We start from the raw sequence: 17,466 nt of genomic DNA, 5'->3' as shown, positions 1-17,466 counted from the left end.
GAGAAAACTTTCATGACGGCGATGACGTCACTTGCAAACCGAATGCTTTGAAGTGAACTTGATTTTCCAACCGAAAAGACAGGGTCCAGAAGAGTTCAATTCCCGGGGGGGCGGGTACTCCCCTATATGGGCTATAAAGGTATGTGCGGCGCCAGAGGGTATGGTTTTTCAGCCACTTTGGTCATAAATAGGGTATCGATTTTAGCCATTTTGCCGCCATTTTGGTAATAAATAGGGTATCGATTTTTGCACTCTAGTCTTGCATTCGTTTTTTTTTTTTTTTAGAAGAAACTACTTCTTCATTATGATGTTTACGGCAACTGTGTACGTGCCGCTACGGCTTGTCACGCGCTCCAGTCACGCGCTGGGCTTCAGGGGAGTTTTGAACTGAAGTTGACCAGACACTATCAGGTCATAAATAGGGTATCAAATTTTTGGTCAGGTCATAAATAGGGTAGGGAAAATCGCAGATTTTGGTCATAAATAGGGTAAGGGTTTTGGGAAGCGGGCCGCACACCCCTACCCAATTTTTTTGGGAGAACCCCCCCCCCCCCCCCCCGGGGTTCAATTCGAGTTCAATTCGATCGTGGACCGATGAGTTTATATTGCATTACGATTGCGTTACACAAAATATTTACCGCCGGCCAAATTACTGTGGGCTCGGAAGTTGCGCCCGGGATCAGGAGCCGGTAATTGCGTTTTGTTAGACTGTTCACAGTCCCTTCAGTCCCCCTATTTTTCCGTGGGATTACTGGTACGCTTCGATGGAACTGCCGCCATCTTGGTTTGTAAAAGCGATCGCGATCTGGGGAAAGTGTCTAAACTACCGAGGGGAGCCGGAGTGGGTGTTACTCCACTACCCTCCCCTCGGTAGCTTTGACACTCTCCCCAGATTGCGCTCGCTTTTACAAACCAAGATGGCGGCAGCTCCATCGAAGCGTACCAGTCTCGCAAATCCCACGGAAAAATAGGGGGACTGTGAACAGTCCATTGGTTTGTCAACACGATATCCCCGTAAGATTAATGAATAGCATAAATTGATAAAAAGCACTTGAATTTATGGATATCATTAATAAGGGTTGATATCTTCCCGTGGTGCTTTGTTGCATGAGTCCAGAAAGAAAATGGCGGCCGCGAAGCGGAGAGTTGCGGCCAAAAGTTCCAATCGATCTCTCGACGAAATCCTCGTTGAAGCCGATGAATTTGTTAACGAAATGAAAAAGGCTGGGAAAAAGCAAAAAAAAAAAGTCGCGTTATCTAATTTTTCGCGATCCTATAACGGGCAAACGGGAAAGTAAATACCCGTACAAACCTCGATTCCAACGTGAAGAAATTGAACAATCAGAAAATGTCGATCTGCCATCTACCAACGAAGGTAACTTTAATATTATGATAACAATGTTAACTTATATTAAGCTTATTCAGTCGTGAACCAACATATACTTCCGTAATGAAAATGCGCCTTTCCGTTATCGCGTGTCGGAGATTTTCCCTTCTGGTTGTGAATTGTGCATTTTTACAAAGGATTAAGCGACCTAACTGTAAGTTTACATCTTATTCTACAACCAGCTCTTTAGTAGGAGGTAGGGGCTGATCTGTCTATCTCTGTTAACACCCTGTTTTGGATTACGTTTCACCAACACTTTTTGTTGAATTGTTGGGCAAAGTATTGTTTTTGTTCAAACATTTTGTTGTCCACAACAAATTATGTTAGAACGCTTTGTTCGCCAGCTTTCTAACATTGTGACCTAGCTTTGTTGTTTGAGTGATGTGTGCTCAACAAATGTTTCTATAGTTACTAATGAATAAATACGGATATATAGTTAAAGTCGCACTATAGCCACAAGTTGAATCACCACTCTTCCTGAATGGGATGCTAGTCCATTGCTGGGTTACCCCCGAGCAGTTTGTTAGGTTTTTACCTAACAGTCACTGGTAACCAATTATACAACTAGGTGTAGGAATATATGAAAATTATATATGTGTTTATGGAAATTTGAAAATTGTGATCCTCACAGTTTTGTCAAAATCCTAATCCAGATTGTGAATCCAAAACTGGATTTTCCGTTCCTTTGGGCAAATCGTAAAAAGGATTCTGAAGAAAGATTCGATAGATTGACCCAAATCTGTTTTTTTTTTTTTTGGGGGGGGGGGGGGGTGGGGGGGGATTTGAAATCCGTGCAAGCATTCCATTAGGAAAGGATTCAAAAAAAGTACTGTTGGTCAGCGGGGTTAATATCAGTATAGTTCGCTTTATCACTCTTTGCACCATTAACACTCCAGTTTAGAAGCTGTAGATCTAGAAAAGGTAGGTTGTTGAATTTTCCGATAACCCTAAACAAAGGAAATAGTTTACAGCAAGTATGCGCTTTTCTGTACACAGTTATATGTTTTTAACACAAGAGGCTGTTATGAAAAATATTTACAGCTTGTGCGATACTTTAATAATAATAATAATAATAACAATAATAATAATAATAATAATAATAATAATAACGATTTATTAACAGATCCACTGGGTGGCTCTTCCCTGTTAAATTACATTAATCACAATTACAAAAAAAAACAAATTAAGTTATTTACAAATTATACAATAGAAACAGGATTAACAGAAACCAATTACAGTAAAAACTAACTAATCACTTTGTACTTTGTTTCTTAAAAAATTCCTTGAGAGTCTTAAAAAAGTTCTGTAATCTTTACAGTTTGTAATTATAGTTTCTGGTAGATTGTTAAATAGTTTCGACGTATTGTCTTGGAAAGTGCCATTTTTGGTCGGGACCACTAAATAAATCTAATATTATTGAATTGCTTGAGCGCAGTTCCTTGGGGCATTCCTGTTTAATTATTTTAAGATAATCTGGCCAGGTCTCGGCGTTATGCAAAGCTTTAAAACATGATTTCAGTTCTCGTCTCTCATTGATTGGAAGCCATCCGATTTTTAGTACATCCCGAAAGTTCTTAACATAGTGTCCGAGTACAAAACTTGCAGCAGCGAATTGAACCCGTTGCAAACGGCAAAGTAAGAATTGTGGTAGAGGGTAAAATACCAGATCGGCGTAATCTAGTTTTGACAAAATCAATGTTTCTGCTAGCTGCTTTCTGAGGTCATATTTGGCGAGATATTTCAGTTTTCTTAGTATTGATAGAGTGGCGTAGCATCCTGATACCATGTGCTTGATGTGATCATCCCACTTAAGGTCTTCATTGAAGTGAACTCCAAGCAGTTTGCAAGATTTAATACGTTCTAGTAAATAACCACTGACTGCGATGTTAGGATCATACTCGTCAAGGTGATGTACTCTAGACATTTGCGGGGTGGTTTGTCAATAATTACACAAAGGTTTGCAAACTTTGTGAAGTAAGACCAAGTTCTTGCTGTAAAAGTAAAATTTATTGAATATCACTAGAAATATATTAGTTGCATGTTTCGTGTTGTTGTGTTAATAGAAATTTTTTTTTAGATTTGTCGTTCCTTTCAAAACCGCAAATCCAAAAAATCTTGTGATTGCATTAAATGCATTCTTGGATTTGACCAAAGGAACGCACCCTTAATAAGTGCAGGAGGATCACAAATTTCACTCACATTTCATCTGCAGTTCTTATACATGTATGATTTTGGTAATTCACATGTTTCATTATAAAAGTATGTTAAACTCCATTGCAGATAACATAGATTTGGATGAAGATGATGAAGTGAGGGTAGAACAAATATCCCCTAATCTTGAGGGTAAGTATTTTGTATTTCTTTTAGGGTCACAATGCATGTGTATTATAATAATTCAATGATATGAGTCTATATGAGGCATGAGTTAGGGAATGACATGTAATAACAGAGTTAACTAGTAAATTATATCATATATTTATTTAACTGGCATAATTTTAATTGGTTTATTTATTGTTGAAATAATTGCTATATATAGTGAAAAGCAAATTTCTGAGTGCACACGCAAGATTTAAGCACATAGATTTCTAAACTTAACCAAATAAAATAACCCATTAAGCTAACCAGGCCAAGCTTAGGCCAACTAAGCTTTTACTTGTTACAAATTTGTCAGAAAGTTTACTTGCTTTGGGCAATAGCCCATTTAGACAGTTGTTTTTCTCTTTAATTCATTTTTTGTGAGTCCCTTAAAAGTAACAAAAGCCATAATTATTTTATAATAATTTTCTTTCACAGATGATAATCTTGAGGCAACTTTAGCCAAATGTGATGAGTTTTTGCACTCATTTGATCTTCCTCCGTCTTCAAGAAATTGGGAGACCAGGATGTCCAATTTAACGTCCAGCTGGGACAATTCAAGGAAACTGCTCTTTGAGGCTGCCCTGAGTTGTGAGGCACTTCCATCTCCAGATTGTTGCCAAATGTGCTTGAAAGGGACAGTGCGAGTGCGATGCATGGAGTGTGCAGTTGGATTTATGTGTCCATCGTGTGATGAAAAGGTGCACCAGTTTTTGCCTTTCCACAACAGAGATGGGTATTTGAAATTATGGGTATTTTCAAGCCATACCTCCAACTATCACACTTGATGACAATGGAACTATGCAAACTACCTGTAAGTTCACCGTTAAATGGATTGGAGTGAATGAGTCAGACATATTATTCAACACCTATAATAATATTATTATTATAATGGCGTCAAAGTTCCTTTACCCTGTTATAGAATTGTTATTTATCAACACCATGTTGTTACCTGGGGCACCGTTGAAGTCTGTTCTTAAGTTAGGGCAGTGCTTATGAATTCACATTTTCCTGCTTGTATGTAGCACTTATTGCTGGGGTGATTTTTCAAGGAGATATACTGTGATCTAGTGTGCAACCTCACTCCATTGACATTACTTCCCCTCTGAATATGGTAACCAATTTTCTATTGCTTGACAAGAGTTTTACTATGAACCAGGTTCCACTGTACACGATGATCATAATGTTTGCCATTATTTTGCTATGTTTTCCTTTAATATAATTCTGTAACTGTTGTGTATTGAATGTCATCAATGATACAACTGCTAACAAATTTTACCACCATTTGCATTGCTACACAATGATTTTGTCAATCAAACATTAAGCTGGCTTCAAATTTTGCTCACGCCATATTATAAATGGATGTGTTGTTGTGGCCATCAGGAAAATTCAAAGCCAGCTTAATGTTTGATTGGTAGAAATTTTGTAAACGTTTCACAGGCGTTTTGGGTTGAATGACATTCCTTAGCAAATGCAAACAGTGTTAGACAGCTTAGTTATAAAATTGTCAACTGGCTTACATTTGCTCTTTGTTTTTATCTACCCTCAAGCCAAGCTATATCCAGTTGTCAAACTGTCAGAATTCTGTTCCAAGTGTAAGGAATCTGGAACATTACATCAAATTCCTGTAAATACCAAAGAGACTCTGATTATTGAAATGAAAAAGGTATCAACTCTGTACTTTTATTTATATTTCTTCCTGCTGTTTGAACTTATGTATATCTAATCTTGCACCTTTTTGTAATCTTTGTCTCATGCATGATGTGTTTTTGTGTTTCTGTGTACCTCTAGGTCGGTTCGATTTAAGCAAATCTGTAATCCACTGCAAGAGTTGCAACGTTGTGGCTCCATCCTGGACACTAGCTGATGTTGTCCAAGCAGGGTATTGGCCTGGAAGTCCTACTAGTACTGATACAAGCTATGTGTTTGATCAGGGACTTTTTCAGCTTTGGGAATCGCTCCAGAAGAGAATGCCAGGGACGTCTGAAACGTCATTTATCAGAGCACTCGAGGATGTGTCTAGGATGAAAGGACGGGTACTGTTTATAGCTCATTCCAATTCTTTATCCAATGTAGCAGGTGTTTGGGACGAATAATTTATAAACACACTAATGCATATGAGAGCTTATACACTTTCAATTCAGACTGTGTTGTTCTTTTCTCCTGCTTTATCATTTGGTAACCTAGCTTTGTCATTTATTAGCTATTATTTATTGTATGTTTTGCAAGGATTAGTTTACAATAGTACATCACTCAGATTTATTGTGTTGAATCTCCAAAGTGATGCATGCAACACCGCTTATGCAAAAATTGATTGTTTCTTTATGGCTGACTTATCTTTCATTATCATTGTAACTACAAAGTTCTGAGTATATACTGAACATATTGGGCACTGGTTTCATTGTTTTGTTGGGTTCTGTTTTGCAGGAGCCAACAATCAATCCTTCAACTTTCCGTCGCTCATTTAAAGAGTGGAAGTTTTGCCAATATGAACTCAGTCAACTTCAAGGCATGGATTGGTCAAACTGTCCTACATGCTCTATCAGGCAGCATTCCTGTCATGTTGATGGTAACATGAAATTGTATCGTTACCAGTCATCAGGAAGGTAGGTCATGAAATCTATTATTACAGTTGTATATATCACCTGTATTTGTGTTTTAATACCTGTAGCAGCAAAATCGATTAATCTCAGAAAGCATTTGATTTAACATAATAATAATATGATCAAGATATAGTTGTCTAACAAAGAAACATGTTTTTGTCTTTATTTTTGAAAAATATATATAAATGTATTATAATAATCCTACCATTGTTTGCAGTCAAAGAAGGCCATCTTATTATGGTGATGTGTTTATTGCCAATAATAAGGATGTTGACTATCACATGAAAACAGTTTATGCAAAGCAGCCAAAATCTAAGGTCTGTCAGCTGTTTTAGCATGTAGTAGAATCATGCATGTAGCATTATTTTTTTTAACATAGGCCCAGTGGTTTTGTTGCTTCTCACACTTGATTGTCCTTTTTTACTAAGTCATATCAAAGCTCTTATTACCAAAAAAAATTGTAATCTGAACACCTCTATTTTTAACATACATTTCACTTTTACTCAGAGATCTAAAATTCATTTAAACTCTTCTCCCTGTGATCTAATAAGGACACCAATGGCTTTGCTCTGTCCTTTGTTTTGATGTAGTGTCAAGTTATTGTGTGCTATTTCTTATTTGCTAATGCATGTCAGTTTGAATATCCAATTTTCACTTGTAAATTGTTTTCCTACTGACCAAGAGATAAATACCTGTGCTGTTAATTTGACAGTGTATAAAACTTAGCTGATGTGATAAGGCAGCTGTTTTTGTGTTTGCATTGTTTACAGGATAGTGATAATAGATGTGGAGATTCCCACTGGCGGGCGGCCAACAACAGAGGCAGAAAGTCAGCCAAATTGGATGAGACTGGACTGGAGATAGCAGGTGAAACTGAAATGAAACAATGATCAATCTTTTACCTTAATTTAAATCTGGCTGATCTATAACTGTATTGACAAGAAAGTCCTTTATTTTCAGGTTGTAAGCATGGCTTGGCCCAGTGGGCAGTGAATATGTTTCAGGGGGAATTGTATGGTTATGCAAACTAGATCCATCTCAAAAAAATGATACCAGCTGGTGTCATGTATTTTTGGGAGGATATAGTTTGCAAGTACTGGAAGTGGGCGAGAAAGGCTGGTGGTCTTGATGGAAGTGACATGAAACCTGCCTTGTCCGTCATGCATGCCAAGGCTCACAATTGGACATGCCAGGTAAACTTATGTTTATCAAGTGCAAGGGAATGCCTCACCCTACACACCACCTAATGCAAGTACTTATAATTATCATTCAAAACAAATGTTTGAATGGTAATTATCCTACCTGGACCACCCTTGTTCTGCAAAATCATTTTAATATTGCAAGTCTGTGTATCAGTATTTACATTATCAATCTACTTAGACAGATTTTATCATTCAGGTTATATGGGGTGGTCGATGGCAAGATGGAAGTGCATGTTCCACTGGTGAAAAAGTAGAACAGATCAACTCTCACATGTCGCGATGTGGAAACACCACCAAGCACATGCTTCCTGAGAGTGAGTGGAAACTAAAGAAGTTATATACTAGTCATGAAAGAAGATACACGATGTAGAACATCATTGTAAACAAATGTGATGTAAATCTTCCAGATCGGGAAGAGCTCATTACTGAGCATGCCCTGTCATAGAACAGGAGGAAAATTATTGGCATGGTGCAGAGTCTTGCAAAGCGATACACTCGTGTGAGTATGCTTTTTGACCCACCCCCACCCCCACCCCCAACACTAAATACACATACACAATTATATTATTTGATATTTAGATCGTGAGCTGAAGATTTTACACTGCAAAAGTTGACAAGGGAACATGAAGGCACAGCCCAAATCAACTATTGCACATAGAAATTGAGAGTCAATGATGTAATTGCTAAAACAATTCATGAATAATATTCCATTCCATTGTTATATTAAAGGTTAATAAAGTTAAAGGTTATTCAATTCAGGTTAATATACGAAAATACAATGTGTTGTTAGCTTCAGAATGACCTCATATTTTCTTCTTATCTTTGGTGTGCTAGGCTGTTAAGATGCAAAGTGAATCAGACAAAGAATTCACTAAAGTTCTTGTTGCATATAATGTACCATCAGTTCAATCTAAGGCAGACGAGTGGAAGAACATTGTTGTTTGTCATGCACAAGGTAAAATTGATATTGTGGGTTGTTGTCATGCATTTCGAGTTTGACAATTATTCGATGTGCAAATTATGAGCAAGGAAAATGTCCTAGTTTGTTTACCGCACCTTTCAAAACATGCTGAATCCGAAATTCAAATCACAACCTACGGTTACATTGTTCATTGCCATCAATCAAACAAATGGGATCAAAACCCACCTATCAGTTAGTTTCTAAAGCTTCCTGTGCTATGATTTATGGAAGCAAAACCACAACATTCTGCAAAAGGCACAGTAAGCATGCAAAAGATAGGTAAGGCCATGTTCTGCCGCATTAACTATGGATCATGGTGTATTGCATTACCAATGGTTAGTGTACTGACACATCAAAATTACTGTTTGTTAGAAATAGAAGCCTTGCATAGCGCTACCAGCAGCATTCGGCTTCAAGATGAAATTGAAATGTTGGCGTCATCTATTGAACAGACCACTCGTTTAATGAGCAAATTGGCAGGTAAGTGCATGACTTTTTTCTAATAAGGGCTGGGGGTTAGGAATAAAAAAATATGTAACATATTATGTTAGCTACTAACATATTTTTCCTTGAGAATTTCTCCCTTAGTTTTTTTTTAGAGTCATCAAAACAACGATCCAAACTGCGATCAAAAATATCCGCTGACAAGGCAAAGCTAACATCTCGGGTGCAGCAGTACAATGAAGAGGCAGCAGGAAACCAAGATGCTGACCCTAACCCATGTACAGTTGCAGATATCATGACTGGAAACTTCCCCAGGGGAAATAATGCAGGTGAACTATTTATTTATCGTTGGTAAAAGGTAGGCATAGCTAACTATACTGATTGCTGTCCACGGCTGCTAATTGCTCAGTTTGCTGATTTACTAATTCAGACTGGGTGATCTTGCTGCGCCGTGCTGATGAGGCCCAAATAGGCCGAAACAGCTTGTTATTTGAGTAACCTTGATGCAGAAGTTGCCCAAGCAAACCTTTAACATTTTCTGTATGGCCAACTTGTAGTGTTACCCGTGTGAAATTTAACGTTTGTTTGTGTTTAAAGTGTTGGAACCAGTACTCATATTACAGGGTAACAACTTACCTGACCAATTACCATGGTTGAACAGGCCCTTGTCAATTAGGCTTATTGCTTGTTATAGCCCTCATAGCAATACAACCGTTTTTACTTAAATAGGGTGCTAAACTTCGCTCTTTCTCTATTTGCTCAATTATTGATGTTCCTATAGATACACCAGTACGTATCAAGAGATTAATCGTTGAAAAGTTTGAAATGACAAAGCGATGGGAGGAAGAAGTTTCCCTGGTCAAAATGGAGATGGCCCACTTCATAAAATTCTACATGGAGGTTGCTATGCCTCAGCTTCAGAGGATTGCAGATGAGTTGAAGGACAGCCTCGACAGTTAGCCAGTTTGATTCAAATGAATTCAATGTTTTACATTCATGTTGAGTAGCATTGTCTTTGAATGAAATATATATTTCCAACTGCTTTTCTTCTTTTTTTCTCCCAGTTTTTCAAGATCCTCCCCGTGAATTTGACGTTGAGATGCCGCTCGAGCCTGGTGAAGAGTCTGTGCAGTCAGAAAGTGTATGCTAAGAATTGCAAAACCTTTTAGCACTTGTCTCTAGCTGGAAATCATTTTGGCTAATAAAGATTTTTTTTACTCTTTTACGTTTAGGTGGAGATAGCCAGGTAAACAACTGAGTCTCAAAACACAAGAGTAATTGAAGGAAAGTTGGCGTGTGTCAAAAAGGGGATCGCGTTCTGTAAACTTCAACTGGTCAGTGCAGCAACCTCATTCAAAGCCGCTCTGTCAGGTATCAGCTTCGAGGAATCCCTTGATATCCAAGATGGTGAAAACGAAGAGAAAGATGATGATGATGTCGAGGACGATGTCGATAATGGTGCAATTTCTGATGACGAACGTGTAGACATCGATCAGCCCACCGCAGGGGAGGATCTTGAAGTCACTGGGGAAAATCTGCCGCATAGCAACCTGATAGAATGGAAATTTCCTGTAGAGATTAGCCAATCAACACTCGACGGGCGTAATGGTAGCTATGCTTGCAGTGTCATTGCGCTCATCTTTGCTCATGAAGTATACTGTCAGCGCCTTGACCTGCAATCAGTGCCTCTGTTATCTCCGCTGTGGGTTGTGCTTATGTGTGCTGTGATCAGAATTGGTAACCGGTTTCACGATAGTTGTCGCCATAGCTTGCCACAGCGTTTCCTGTCAGCAGCGGAGGCTGCTATCATTGTAGAGCGAAGTGTTAGTGCTTCTGTTGACCTCCCTTTGCCGGTAAGCGTTTTTGATGAACATGCGCCCACAACTTTGTTGTTCCAGTTACGAAAGTTGCGTACCCGTAACCACGGCCATGCTGCCTTGCTAATAGCTAACGAGAAGACGGTCCTCTTTATGCCCATCGAAAACTGCTTTATTGTCTTGGTGGATACTCATCAACATGGCCTCCATGGTGCCGAAGTGTTATTGGGGCAGCAGGAGAGCTTAGACCAATTTGTACATGCCAGCCAGACCGTGCTAGGTTTGCAGGATGACACCTACGCCAATCTTTCCTTTATTACCTTTTAAGTGGAAACCTGCGTAAGATAGGTCCAAGCTTGGGACAGTAGTCATCCTCCAGCCCTGTTCTCAAAGTCACTTCCAACACTTCTTACTGGTTTTCATACTCAGCCTTCTCCCGGCCGGCGTGCATTGTTAGTTATGCCAATCAACCAGAACATCCTATCTGGCATGCTCTATCTCATCGACAATCATATGACTGTGCAGCTTTGTTAACTGTGATGTTTGACTGTCGGGGAAGCAACTGGGATGTTGCTTCCTTTGCTCGTCAACACTTGTACAGTTATTGTTTTTGTTATGTGTTAATATTTGCTTTCTGTGTCGCCTTCACCGGTTGTACACACTGTTTAGTAACTATTCGTAATGTTCTTGTTTGTATCCGTTTCGTAAGATTGCTAGCGCTTGGTGTCCTTTGTTGGTCTACTGTGCAGTGATTTTTGTTTCCGTTTTGCGTGCCTTTGTGGCACAATGTTTGCAGATTTTTTTTTTAAAGGGGTGGGGTTCGACTCCCCAGCGCGGTTGTCGACCGGTGTCCCCCTGTTTGTGTGCGGACCCTTCTCTCTGGTATTGCACTTCTTCGCCATTAGATGTTATGTCCTACAGCCATTGCACTTACCCTACTAGGGGGCTGCTCGTCCGCCTTAAACACAATAACATATATTAATAAGTACACTGTAAGAATTGTAATAGTCTATTCAACTTTCCAGGTATTTACCATATTTCCTGCAATTAAGAGTGAAAACCTCGCTTCGGATTGGTCTAGAGAAGTGGGTAATTATAGTACAGACGCACGCACGAATGTCGTCACTGTGGCAGGACGAAGTTATTTTTTCCCGAAAATTTGCTTGTCGTCCGAGACAACAACAAACAAAACGTCTTGGACCAGATCAATGGGATATAGGGCCTTTTGTGTGCTAACAAGCTAGAATGTTTTTCGTCAGACAAAACGGATGAAATCTGTCCCCACGTTTGTCTGTGAGAAAATGCAGGAATAGTCGACGATGAACAACATCACGCGGTCGATTTTTTGGAAGTAGAAATGTGCTAGTAGAATAAAGGTTACTTTGAGAAAGCTGTTTCCAAACTTCTTTGAAGTTCAGTATGCTAATTTGCAACTTCTTCATCCTAAGAAGTTCTTTACAGTTTACAACGTTTGTGAAAGCACTTGGTATGAAGCTCACTTTAGAGAATCTTAGCATTAAGGTATATAACAAATTCATTCCATTCGGGGACCGTGTGTACCGCATAGAAGATGTCAAAATGCGGCAATAATATCAGACACGCTACTCGCCTGAGATTCATTAGCGTACTTCTTTGTTCTTGCCATATTTTGACGTCTTCTCCACGTTCAGCAGTAGGGCGCGCACGGCCAAATGGAATCTATTTGTTAGACCCGACCGTTAAAACTTCAGATCTATCAACACAAATACCTCTTATATAAAAATTCGTCAATTCGACAAATTCCAAAACAAGCAAAATGACTCGTATCACGGATGAACTGATAACAAGTGTCGGTGATTTTGCTCTTGTTTACATTTACAATGTAAATACACGTTGTTATCCTGACTGAGCTTAATTCAACCTGTGCTCGTGTAAAAACTAAACGTTTTCGTTGAATTAAAATGTCATGGAACAGACAGTCTAAATTTAAGAGAAGTGGGATAATTTTACGGAACGGTCGATTTCGGAAATGCGACAAGAAAATACTATTTCGGTTCAATTTCTTATAGCGTAACTCTCTAGAAGCCTACTTTATCCCAAATGAAAGTGACGATTTGTGTTAATCTTGCCGGAGATTTGTCATCATGGTCTTTCGTAGAATGGCCCATTTTGCCGATCCAACAAAATTGTACAAATGTAGCCCGCACTTTCGCGTCACTGTCTTTAAAGACATGCCTAACGTATTTTCCAAATTGGTGAAAATTGGCAGATTGATGCAGATCGGTAAACTACCCGGCCTTTCTCATCGTTGCTAACTCCACATTGGCGAAAAGTGGCATTCCAACCCAGACAAAACGTATCATGGTGACTTCCATTTTGCAGATTAGTGCAAATTAATTATGCTAATCTTGCCCGTTCTTTCTCATCATCCCCTCTATGGACATGTTCCCAACTTCAAATTTGTGAAGAGACATTCTGACTCAGAAAAAAACTACTTTTCACTCTCAAGCTTGGGTTTTAATCAATGACCATGAAAATTGGAGGAGATGTTAACAGCATAAAGAAGCCTACCATACTTTAGCGACAAGGTGAAAAGTCAAAACCGAAGGTCAGGAGGAAGAAAAATATGCCCCACGACCTTTGCTTTTAACCGGCTTTGACCTTTTTACCTCCTGAGTTAAGCCCACTCGTCAAGGGCAATACGGTCACCAAGTTTCAAGGTCACAAGTGCTAATCTGGCGCTCTCTTTCACATCATCCTCTCTAAGGACATGTTCCCAACTTCAAATTTGTGAAGAGGCATTCTGACCCATATAAAAGGCACTTTTGACTCTCCTGGTTTTGAATTTTAATCAATGACCATGAAAATTGGATGAGACGTTAACAGCATGAAAAAGCCTAACATACGTTAACAACAAGGTCAAATGTCAAAACCAAAAGTCAGGGGAAAGAAAAATAAAAGCCACGTCCATGGCTCTTGACCTTTGACTGATTTCCTCCTTGACCTAAGTTCAACTGTGAAGGACTATATGGTCACCATGTTTCAAGGTCAACGGTCAAAAGCAAAGGTCACAGGGACTAAAAACGCATCGTATCTTTTCCTAGAAAAAAACTACTTTTCACTCTCCTGAGCTCGAGTTTTAATCAATGACCATGAAAATTGGAGGAGATGTTAAAAGCATAAACAAGCCTACCATACTTTAGCGACAAGGTGAAAAGTCAAAACCAAAGGTCAGGAGGAAGAAAAATACGCCCCATGACCTTTGCTTTTAACCTTTGACCTTTTTATTTATTGAGCTAAGTCCACTCGTCAAGGGCAATACGGTCACCAAGTTTCAAGGTCACAAGTTAAAAGCAAAGGTCACAAGTGCTAATCTGGCGCTCTCTTTCTCATCATCCGCTCTAAGGACATGTTCCCAACTTCAAATTTGTGAAGAGGCATTCTGACCCATATATAAAAGGCACTTTTGACTCTCCTGGTTTTGAATTTTAATCAATGACCATGAAAATTGGATGAGACGTTAACAGCATGAAAAAGCCTAACATACGTTAGCAACAAGGTCAAATGTCAAAACCAAAGGTCAGGGGAAAGAAAAATAAAAGCCACATCCATGGCTTTTGACCTTTGACTGATTTCCTCCTTGACCTAAGTTCAACCGTGAAGGACTATATGGTCACCATGTTTCAAGGTCAACGGTCAAAAGCAAAGGTCACAGGGACTAAAAACGCATCGTATCTTTTCCTAGAAAAAAAACTACTTTTCACTCTCCTGAGCTCGGGTTTTAATCAATGACCATGAAAATTGGAGGAGATGTTAAAAGCATGAAGAAGCCTACTATACTTTAGCCACAAGGTGAAAAGTCAAAACCAAAGGTCAGGAGGAAGAAAAATACGCCCCATGACCTTTGCTTTGAACCTTTGACCTTTTTATTTATTGAGCTAAGTCCACTCGTCAAGGGCAATACGGTCACCAAGTTTCAAGGTCACAAGTTAAAAGCAAAGGTCACGAGTGCTAATCTGGCGCTCTCTTTCTCATCATCCTCTCTAAGAACATGTTCTCAACTTCAAATTTGTTGAGAGGCATTCTGACCCAGAAAAAAAGTCACTTTTGACTCTCCTGGCTTTTGATCTCTGATCACTTCCCCCCTTGACCTAAGTTAAACCGTCAAGAACTACATGGTCACCAAGTTTCAAGGTCAATGGTCAAAAACAAAGGTCACAAGGACTAAAAAGGCCTTAACGACCCAAATGACGTAATTGACAAGGATGATCCAACTGACTTGGATAATCCAATTGACTTGGATGATCCAACTGACTTTAAGGACACAACTGACTCAATTGACTTGGATGATCCAACTGAGTTGGATGATCTAATTGACTTGGATGACCCAAACGAACTCTTTGTTAATTTTAGCAATCGCATTTCGAACGTCGCCATACATTAACGGTTTGTACTTTGGACGGATAGTCACAGTCTTCTAACAGATGTTTTTTATCAACAGTTTTGCGAATCGCTGAAACAAGGCCCGGTAAGCAGCGTGAACATCATTACAGTCGTCTATAGGCATCTCTACCAGTCACAACTCTGTAGAGTAGGATTGGCGCAGTGTCAGAGCACTCGCCTTCCACCAATCGCCAATGGCCTGATCGCGGGTTAGATTTTTCCCCGGGTACTCCGGTTTTCCCCTCTCATCAAAAACTAACATTTGATTTGAGTTGAATTGCTTTGATTTAATAAGGAGATACCCTCGATAGGGATAACCTCCGGCATATCCTGTTGATGGTATTGATGTTTACATTGATCAGAACGAATAAAGACAAAAAAGTATGATTATTAATGCCTTGACCTTTGATTCGACAAATCCCAAACCTGTGCGTTTAACAATCCCTCTCTATAAGAGAAGCCCCAATTTTGGCAAAAATAAAACAATGATTGTACAAAAAGAGCGCAAAGTTGGTAATAATTGAGTCCAGTAACTTACTACCAGTTTCCGTAACTCGAGGTGGTTCAGATAATGATTATTACTACAAATATGACAGAAGTTGCTACTCTCTCTTCTTTACTCTTCTCTACTCTCTCTTGACCTCTTTTCCAAAATAGTACTTGCACGAAGTGAAACTTTTCTGTTCCTGTACAAAGCCCTCGCTAATTAACATATTTCAATATGTTAAAAGATTGTTTAAGTTAATACAAACATATTAAGTAAAACCATCGAACAGCTTCTCTAAGAATCCTTTTGTATTCCTTCTTCCCTGTGTTATTGCATTTATAGTATGCTTTGAGGGAAACCTGATTCATTTGAATGTCGCCTTAACTTACTTCTTTTGGTGTCCTTTATACATGTAATCAGGCGAGAGCCCTAAGGGCGGGTAGCGGGAGTCGCACAAATGTGGGCACCCAGATAAAAAGTACAAAATGCGAGCAGGAGTAATCGAAAAAGAGGGTGGGAGTCAGGAACATGGCAAATAGAAAAGAAGACTCTACATATAGGACTGAGGTAAGGTGAAAAAGAGCTAAGTCGCAGTTCAGACATCTGAAAGCACAATAGAGCACAATAACGATTCTTCTTCTTCTTCTTCTTCTTCTTCTTCTTCTTCTTCTTCTTTTTATTATTATTATTATTATTATTATTATTATTATTATTATTATTATTATGTGTTCGCGAGGGACCCTATAATATTTAGTGCATGAGGCGTGATATCTGCGTATAATGCATGAACGCTTCAGCGAAAGAAAAGGGCAGGGAATTTATGAGACAAATAAAACCAGGGCCACCTAGTTGTTCATTTCGCTAACATATCTGATCAAAAAGGCTTTTTGACTCAGAAAGTTGGGTGAAATGGTGACCAAAATGTACAAATATTTTGTTTTATCATTCGTAAGCTCCCCACGGGTCTGGCTACACTAGTCAGAATTTCTTGCGCAAAGGGATCAATCGTGATTATCACAATGTTGGCCAAATTATTCATTTAAGAGGTGACACCTTGCAAAGAAGAGACGAGTGCATTTCGATCGAATCCTGCGATAGAGAGAAGAAAGACAACAACAGATTTTACAGTAAAAAATTGGCGGGAAATTTGACACAAAAAATTTAACGGTAAATAATGGCCCAAGAACACAAAATTCTGCCACACGATGGCGTAATTAAAATGTAACATTCATGTGATTTAATATCAATGTAGGTGATGACGCCTTGCTGTAAAGGGCGCTAACTAGTAAGTGCGTTTCGATACTGAACGCAGGTAATTTTTGGCCGGGAGATATAGCGACCTAATTCAGTGTAGTTCCAGAGTCCCCACATGTTCTAAACGCAAATTGTCTCGCGCAATGCTGTTTTCTATTATTGGACAAATGACAACAGAGCCCCCTAGTCGTTCGTTGCAGTAAAATATCTGTTTAGAATAGCTTTCGGCTCCAAAAGTCTTGTTTTACAAATTGTGATGAAAAGCGCTGCTAGACTTTTCTCGCTTGAAGTGTCACCTCAAACTCTCGCCATGAGTCAGCTTAGGATCCGGATTATAAACACCGGGAAGCGGGTACATGACTTGTTACCCCTGTGTGCTTACGAAACGCGAAGTGCTTAAAATCTCGCAAAAAAAAAAATTGGGAGCTGTACATGTGCAGGTATGAACATTCGCACAGTAGCTGGATCTAAAATGTTTGATTTTCTCCCTGCTTAAATCTGGTGATGCTAGGCTGGTCACTTCATCGCAGGAGA

At 39.2% G+C, this 17,466-nt stretch overlaps 2 protein-coding genes, 1 long non-coding RNA gene and 1 pseudogene across 5 annotated transcripts in view; 2 read left to right on the top strand and 2 right to left on the bottom strand.

The window, feature by feature from the left end:
• LOC146473783 (uncharacterized) overlaps positions 1 to 17,466 on the bottom strand; it is a 158,870-nt gene that overhangs the window by 29,407 nt on the left and 111,997 nt on the right. The window lies entirely within an intron of this gene.
• Positions 1 to 17,466, bottom strand: part of LOC146473791 (uncharacterized) — a 76,479-nt gene that overhangs the window by 10,779 nt on the left and 48,234 nt on the right. The window lies entirely within an intron of this gene.
• On the top strand, positions 957 to 5,411 carry LOC146473796 (uncharacterized). The gene is made up of 4 exons (XR_014866304.1): positions 957 to 1,375; positions 3,668 to 3,730; positions 4,181 to 4,443; positions 5,293 to 5,411. It is a non-coding gene; the product is annotated as an uncharacterized LOC146473796 (long non-coding RNA).
• Positions 5,552 to 10,216, top strand: LOC146473795 (uncharacterized; annotated as a pseudogene).

The sequence above is a fragment of the Pavona decussata genome, unplaced genomic scaffold (genome assembly GCF_977016875.1).
Source record: "Pavona decussata unplaced genomic scaffold, jaPavDecu1.1 SCAFFOLD_92, whole genome shotgun sequence".
Taxonomy (NCBI): domain Eukaryota; kingdom Metazoa; phylum Cnidaria; class Anthozoa; order Scleractinia; family Agariciidae; genus Pavona; species Pavona decussata.
Note: the sequence above shows the minus strand (reverse complement) of the source record. Positions and strands in the feature narration are given on the sequence as shown.